The 8,004-nt window shown below is 43.7% G+C and overlaps 1 pseudogene; it reads right to left on the reverse strand.

Moving 5' to 3' along the window:
- Window positions 1-960: 960 nt before the first annotated feature.
- LOC121455390 lies at window positions 961-7,792 on the reverse strand (annotated as a pseudogene).
- Between the last annotated feature and the right edge of the window lie 212 nt (window positions 7,793-8,004).

An 8,004-nucleotide genomic window follows, 5' to 3' on the forward strand; every position in this document is an offset into this window, starting at 1 on the left:
TCAATCAATGCATCACCACTAACTTATGATGTAAGTTAGGACTTTCTTCTGTGATACCACCTTGCCTGGAGGAGGGAAAAGGGTTAGTGAGATGCCAGGCTGATTAATTCCGAACTCAGATGACCTTCAGGTAGTTAGGGATCACTAGAAGGGAACTGTCCATGGAAATCTGAAGCCCACAGACTCGCTCACCTCAGAATTCTCCAAAGGGGAGTCCTCCAAATTGTGGTGATATCTAACATGGCACATGACCTAGGGCCTGACCAAATCACAAGTCCAACACCCATGGAATCCATGAGGGATTGGAATTCTGCTATTTCTCGAGTTACCTTTCTATACATTAAGCTGACCAGCTGACAGAGACACGCATCTCTGAGCGATCCAGAATTCCCCTTTTGAGTAGGGCTTGCTATACAGGAAGTTCTCTCTGTTCAACAAACACCTTTGTCCTCCAGGGATTTGAAGTTTGCTGCCTCTCCCACTGGCCCTGCCCATCCTACCTAGCCACACAAAGGAGAGACAAGAAACAGAGAACAGGTGTGAATGTGTGAATGGTTGCCGCAAGAGATGGGGTCTCGCCATTCCCTTTTCCTGTGCCCGGCTCTATTTAATCAGCCTTTCATTTATCCAGACCCTTAGCGGGCAGCAACGAACAGACAGCAGTGCTTACCTTCATGGGAAAAAAGCATTTTTTTTCCTTTACATTTCAACACCAAGGTAGCAAAATTATTCCATTTATTCTGTAGACTTTCACTAAGTAAATAGACATGATTTATGTTAATCTCTACACAATGATGTGAATTAAGGCTGTGAAAGGCTTTAGGGAAACTCTCACTATTCCTGAAGCTCTTCGCATCAGGGGCTGACTTCCTGGACTTCTGCACACTTCCTCAGGAGGCCTGAGCAGACACTGGCCAGACAAAGTGGCCTCTCGCAGAAGGAAGATCTCTTTCAAGAAATCTATTCACCTGTTACAGTTTCAGGGTCCAAATCAATAGCATAAAAACAGGGCCGGGTAGGGAGTCCAGACATTGTGTTCATCTTTCCTACTACCGGATACAGAAAACCAGCGCCAATGCTGGCACAGCTGTCACGGATGGGCAGAACGAAGCCAGCTGGGCACACCTTTTGCTCTGGGTTGTGAGCCAAAAACAAATGTGTTTTGGCCGTGCAGATGGGTGGATTCCCAAAGCCCTGCTTTGTGTAGACCTCTGCTCTGTTCTGTGCTTCTAGGAGCAACTCGATGTCATCTGCCCCTTAGATCTTCTGTGCAAGGATCCTGATTTTATCATTAACTGGGAGCTTGAGGTCATAGAGGAGCTGGAAGCTGGTGGGGGCCTGTGATGCTCGCTGGACTGCCTGAGCCGGGGCTAAGGACCCCTGCCTCTGGCCCCTCCTGTCCAGTGGGTGCATTTGACAGTGTCAAAAACCCCGTGTTCTCTGGAGAGGCAGCAGATGAGGTTCAGTTCAGCCTCTGTATCTGTCTTGAATGTGTTCCTGGCCACGACCACAGACACTCCAAACATCCTAGCATTTTCTATTTGTTTCCTCAAGTTACTGAAGCCCTTTTCAAGCAAGTTGAGGTCCTCTTCTGTGTGAGCCTTGGGAAGGGGCAGCCCAGCGGTGATTGTGGAGCTGCCCTCGTACATCTTAAGAGCCCTGACAGTGGCAACAAGAACCCCCACGTGTGGCTGGAGATTAGAATACTGGCACTTGATATTGAAGAACTTTTCCATTCCTGTGTCTGCTCCGAATCCTGTTTCAGTCACTAGGAAGCCTTCAGGGCCAACAAGTTCGAGTGCAATCCTGTCTGCAATGATGAAGTAATTCCCATGTGTGATGTTGGCAAAAGGCCCAGCATGGATGAACACTGGTGTGCCCTCCAAGGTCTGCATGAGTTTGGGCTTGATTGCATCCTTCATCAGCACCATCAGCGCTCCACTCACGCCCAGATCTTCGGCATGATGGGTCTTTTTTTCTTACTGGATGCCACCACCATTTTGCCCAGTCTCTCTCTCTCTCTCTCTCTCTCTCTCTCTCTCTCTCTCTCTCGTCTTCCTGGGAACTAGTGAGGGCTAGAACGGCCATGATTTCACTCGCCACAGCGATATCAAATGGGGCCGTCAGAGTGTGGCCTTTCTCTGTTGGAGCCTGTCCGGCTGTGATCTTCCTCAGGAATCTATCGTTGATGCCCAGCACTCTCTGCCACGTTATGGTTTCTGGATTACTATCCGGTCTTGCAAATCTGTTTATCTCATCATCCGTCTGTGTGGCAGGGTCAGTCTTTTCAAAGCCTAACCTCTGTAAGCTTCTGATCTGGATATCAGAGAACTTTCCTACTCCAGTTACTCAAGGTACCAAGCGATTAAAGAGAGCCTTGTCTGTCTGGGTCAGCTCAAGAAACATCTGAGCATGGATGGCAGTAGCCATGAGGTTATTAGCTGCAGTGATGGTGTGAATGTCATCAGTGAGGTGGAGATTAAACTCTTCTGTAGGAATGATCTGGGAATAGCCACCCTCTGCAGTGCCAACTTTTATTCCAAAGAAAATTTTTCCAGGGACCTACCATTCCAATTATGTTGTACTTTTCCCTAGGAAAGATGCTCTCCTTTCTTTCTTTCTTTCTTTCTTTCTTTCTTTCTTTCTTTCTTTCTTTCTTTCTGTTTTTTGAGATAAGGTTTCTCTGTAGCTTTGGAGCCTGTCCTGGAACTAGCTCTTGTAGACCAGGCTGGCCTCAGACTCACCTCTGCCTCCCGAGTGCTGAGATTAAAGGCATGTGCCACCACTGCCCGGATAAAGAAGCATTCCTTGTAACTTATTTTCTCCTATGTAAAATTACTGTTCTCCTAATAGGGGAAAATCATATATGCCCAAATAGTAAGTTTACATCACCAAATTGAGTGATGAACATGTGGAGAAATGATTAGGTACCACAATGGTTTGTTTATTAATGTGTTTGCTTATATGTATGTGTGTATAGATGCCTGCAGAGACCAGAAGGGGATGTTGAATCCTCTTGGAGCTGGAGTTGCAGGTTGTTGTGAGTCATCACACAGGGATGCTGGAAAATCCAACTCGAGACCTCCAGAAGAATAGGAAAGATTTGTAACACCTGAGCCATTGCTAGCTCCAGCACAGTGGTTTTGACATGTATAGTTGTGAGAGAAAACCAGAAGTTCTCACGTTTTCAAACTATCCTATCCTTTCCCATCTCCTCTCCTTCCCAGAGCTTCTTTAGGCAGCCTGGAAAGGACTCCCTGTCAGTGTTGGTGTATGAGGGTTTGGCTGTGTGCAAACTCAGTTCCTCTACAAGAACAGTGGGTGCTCTTAATCAGTGGTCCATCTCTCCAGCCTGCTGTGATTGCACCACAATTTAACCATCTCCCCAGCTGATTGGGAAGGATGGATAGAAACACATTACATTTAACCATCAGCTCTGGGAGGCCCGCAACTCCTTTCTCCACATTTAGAAGTTGGCCCACAAACGTTCGTCAGCTTCATAATAGCTAGGGATGTAGTATGCCTCTCAAAGCGCGTTAAGATAATCTAGTATCAGACGAATTCCAGGGTAAATAATTGAAGTCGAGGGAATCGGCTGTTATCATTTCCTTTGGGGATTTACCACTTATAGTGTCACAGTCACATGCTCGCAGGAAACAGAAGGACAGAAGAGAGATGGAAGCTGAGAGGGGCATCCTTTTCTGGTGCCATATAATCAGGTCTATCTGAATCCACAACCGTTGCCCATTATGCTTCATCTGGAGAAAGTTCCATCAAGAACAGTGGGCAGAGTCACAGTGACAGCTGTCAATCCTACCCAGTGTTGGCACCACCGTGACCCTGTGAACTGGACCAGTTACAGCCTCCCCATAAGACAAGCAGCTGTTTTCACATTTTCCACTTGAATCCTTTCTAAGAACAGGTCACACAGAGCTGAGTCAATGTGACGACAGGGTAAATCTTAGAAATTTCGAAAAAGAACAGTTACTGACTTCCAAATACCCATTTCCCACCAGTTATTTTGTTTTGAAACAGGACCAGTTTTGACAAAGAGCATATTTATGAACCTATATTGTTCAGCTTATTGAAAATTTTTTCCTGGTGTCTGCCCAACACCCAAAAGTGTGTCAGGGAACAAAAAGCAAACTTGCTGCTGTCAACTCACTGTCTAAAATCACCCTGAGTTGGGGGTGGTTCTATTCTTTGCATTTGTTCTCACTGGTTCTCTCTGCTTCCCTTCAGATGAGCGCAGAGGACTTCGCCTCTCTCAGTCAACTTTGAAAAACCCTTTCTTCCCTAGATAAAGATCAAGCCGTGTCATTTTCTGTAAGATCATTTAAGGCACAAAACTGCACTATTTCTGTTTTATGTCATTTGTCAAATCTTCTTCCCACCTCTGACTCTCAACTGCTTGAGAAATGTGTGAGTACACCTTAATGAATTTGCAAAACATTAATTCAGTTAATTAGGTGGTTTTCAGTATAATTATGCTTTCCAAAAACAAATGCCACAAACCTGTTCTTATAAGCCAGCCGTTTTCTTTTCATTCCAAAAGTTGTTTGGCTGGCTTAGTTTTTCCCTCTGAGAACACTGCTTTTCCTGTTTATGTGATTGCCATTTCAACTCTGCGAGTGTAGCCAGGACTTGGTCTGGGAGGAAGTGAGAAGGGAGCTACACTGAAGAAGCTGGGAAGTCTGGGAGAGCCCAGAAGTAGCAACACAGTAGTGCATTGCCTTTGTCAGTAAGACTACGGGAGGAGCCAAAACTGACAGCATGATAAGACACTCATTTCCTGGGAGTGGCTCTGCCTTGCTATACCTGATGAAGTGGTTTCAATATTAACCATCTCCCCTTTACTCCCAACCCTCTGCTCCCTAGCTTCCATGAGGTCAGTATCTTTCTTCCATTTGTTTCCTGCTTCACCAAAGTCTTCAAAGCAATGGAACCTGATGACTATGGACTGAAACCATGAAACAAAACACATCTTTATTCCATTATTTATATCTGTAATTTTCCCAAATCGTTGTAAAATAACTACCGTGTCCAGAATGCTTTGTTTTAATGTTAAAGGGAGCAGAGAGAAGGAAATGTAGCCACGATACAAATCTGTGGAGGACTGTGAGGTAGAACGACCAGGGCTCCCTCCGTTAGTTCTCTGTAGTAGGATATCTGCAAAGCCCATTCCTGAGGCCACCACAGGACTGCAACTAGACATGTGTCCAGAGAGTTTTTTAATATCACAGTTAAGGTAAGAGATAGTTTTGGCCTCATGAAGGAGAAAGAACTAAAAGTGTGGACACTACAGTCATTCCAAATGGACTCAACAAAATAAGAAGAATGTGCAGGACGAGTCTTCAAAGGAAAAAATAAAAGGGATTCAAAGAATAGCATTCACTGTGAAGCCACCAGAGCAGCTAAGATGCAGTCCCAGGAGCTGCAAGTCCTTCCAAGTTAAAACAGTAAATAATTTGATTGATACAAAGATTAATAGCCACAATCACAGGAGTCCTTCAGAAGCAGCATAGAACAGCAAGCGCCAAAGATTAATAATGGCAAAAGACAACACTGTGATAATCAGCATCACAGCGATGGATCATGGGAGGGTTTAATGAGAGAATCTCAGAAGAGGAATTTCAATAGAGCTGACTAAACTCAGAGAAAGGCAAATCACACAGCTAAACCTGAAAGCGGGCTGCCTGCCCAGAGGGCGCAGGCAGGAATGCCATTTTCCTGTCTGCACACTAAATGCTAAAATATCACACAAATTGGTGTCAAGAGGTTGAACGGAATCTGCTGCAGCGAAACGTGACTGGAGCAAAGAAACTGTGTTCGCCACTCTCATCTGGAAAGCAGAAGAGCCGGGCTAACAGAGCAGAAGCATGGCTTAGCATGCTCCTGGGGGCCCAGCAACCATCATTAGTCTTCTCTGAGGAGGTGCACACATTTGATGCCATTGGTTTGCAAACCGATGGTATCCTATTTCAGGAAGTAAGTAACAGACTATCCTCAGTGCCTGGGCCAGCCTGTATGTGCACAAATGCCGGGATGGTATATAGTCATAAGGAGATACATACTATTCTAAGCCTGAAGGATGGAAGACCGAGTGAGCCTTGGTCCACAGTTTAAAAAGTAGAGGCTATATGTGGAGCACAAATTGAGATTTAATGGAACTCATGGGTGCACAGGGTAGGGAACATAGACTGTGTTTTAGGACACAGAAATTAGAGGCAAACTGGCCGATGTTAAAGACTCAGCTCTGTCACAATTTCATGGTTGTGGCAAGGGCTTCAAGTACAGTTTCCTCATTTGCCAATGTGAAGGATCATTGTCCTTTTTTTTTTTTAACTTACTAGAAGGCTTAGTGGGGATAGGGATAACTGGCACATTCTTTAGGCAGTGCCGTGGCACATTATACCATCCTACAAACAGAGCATCATTTCCCCCACAAGTTAATAATAACGACATCATCACATACAAAATTTAACTTAAGTAATCAAGTATACAGAGAATAGCTATTTCTGCACAGAAGCTCAGGCTTTGTATTAGCTCTTATAACTCACAAACACCCATTATTCTTATCTATGTTAGCCACATGGCTTGGTACATTTTTTGGTGGGATAGGTGACATCTTGCTTCTTCTGTGGTCTGGGTAGTATTGTGGGAAGAGCTTCCTTCTTCACAGAATACTCCTGTTCTCATTGTCCTGCCTCTACTTCCTGTCTGGTTGACCCACCTATACTTCCTGCCTAGCCAATCAGCGTTTATTTAAAACATGATTGACAGAATACAGACAATTCTCCCACACCAGTTGGACTTACAAGTTGGGTTAAGATTAGTAGAATTTTTTTTAAAGAAACAGATATTTGGATGTGATTGCCTAGAGAAATAAATAAATAAGCTATGCTCACAAAACAAAGGGAGTGAGGGATTTTTGTAAACCAAAGCATACATTGTGCAAATGCATGGCTATCTTAAAAACTGGTAAGAATTTCAGAGTGGTTGAAAAATTCCATAGTTCATAGAAGCAAAGAGGAAAAACAGGTTGAGTTAATGCACTGAAAATATAAATACAGTACAAGAAATTTCTAACAAAGCAAAACTGATCATTGACGGGCTTTGCTTAAAACAACAACAATAACAATAACAACAGCAATAACAACAATGGTAACCTAAACAATTCTAAAGCACAGGAGGAATAAAATAGATCAAAAGGAATTATGACAATTTACTCTATATACCCTTTGTTAAAAAGAAAATATATATATATATATGTTCTCCAAACCCTACCTACATCATAAGCACAACTGAATCAAGTCACTCAGATTACTAGTATTGCTGCCAATCATCAAGTAATTTCAAGCAATTCTGTTGTCATCTATGTGTGAGTGATTAGCTAGTATTTCTCAGTACTCTTTCTATGCTAAGTGCCTTGTTCTGCACAAGCTATTATTTACCTCCAGTCTGTTGATCATCAATTAGAACTCTTGAGAGGTTAGATAATTTGCCTAAGTATACGAGCACACACACACACACACACACACACACACACACACACACACGTTGAGATGTTGAGTGATGCCTCTAGTATGTAATCTAACTCAAATCTATAACCTTATCTCCCTGCCTTTCCTTCCCTCTAAAGCAACCAGCAGTAGCAATTTATTCTACAGAGACCAAGAGAGACTTTAGACTCCTGCTGGCTTCCATCTACTCACATTGGGCAAATCACATTATAAATTAATCCAGATGAAATGCTCAACTCTTCCCTACCCGTAAGAGGATGTACCGCCATCCTCAGGCTCCCACAGACAGACCTTTAGAGGAAAAATCCAGAGGCCTTGATTACATTTGCTTTTTAATTAATCTAGAGTGTTCATTTTCAGCTGGAGGAAAGTTAATGTTTCCTTTTGTTAATCTAATGGCCACAGGCAATGCTTGGGCTCTTGTGGCAGAAGTTTGGGATGACTGTAGAGTTCCCTGGTGCTACAGGAAACGTGGTGCTAA

The sequence above is a fragment of the Microtus oregoni genome, unplaced genomic scaffold, assembly GCF_018167655.1.
Source record: "Microtus oregoni isolate MIOR12 unplaced genomic scaffold, Mior012 000013F_ref0000133, whole genome shotgun sequence".
In the NCBI taxonomy this organism is placed as follows: Eukaryota; Metazoa; Chordata; class Mammalia; order Rodentia; family Cricetidae; genus Microtus; species Microtus oregoni.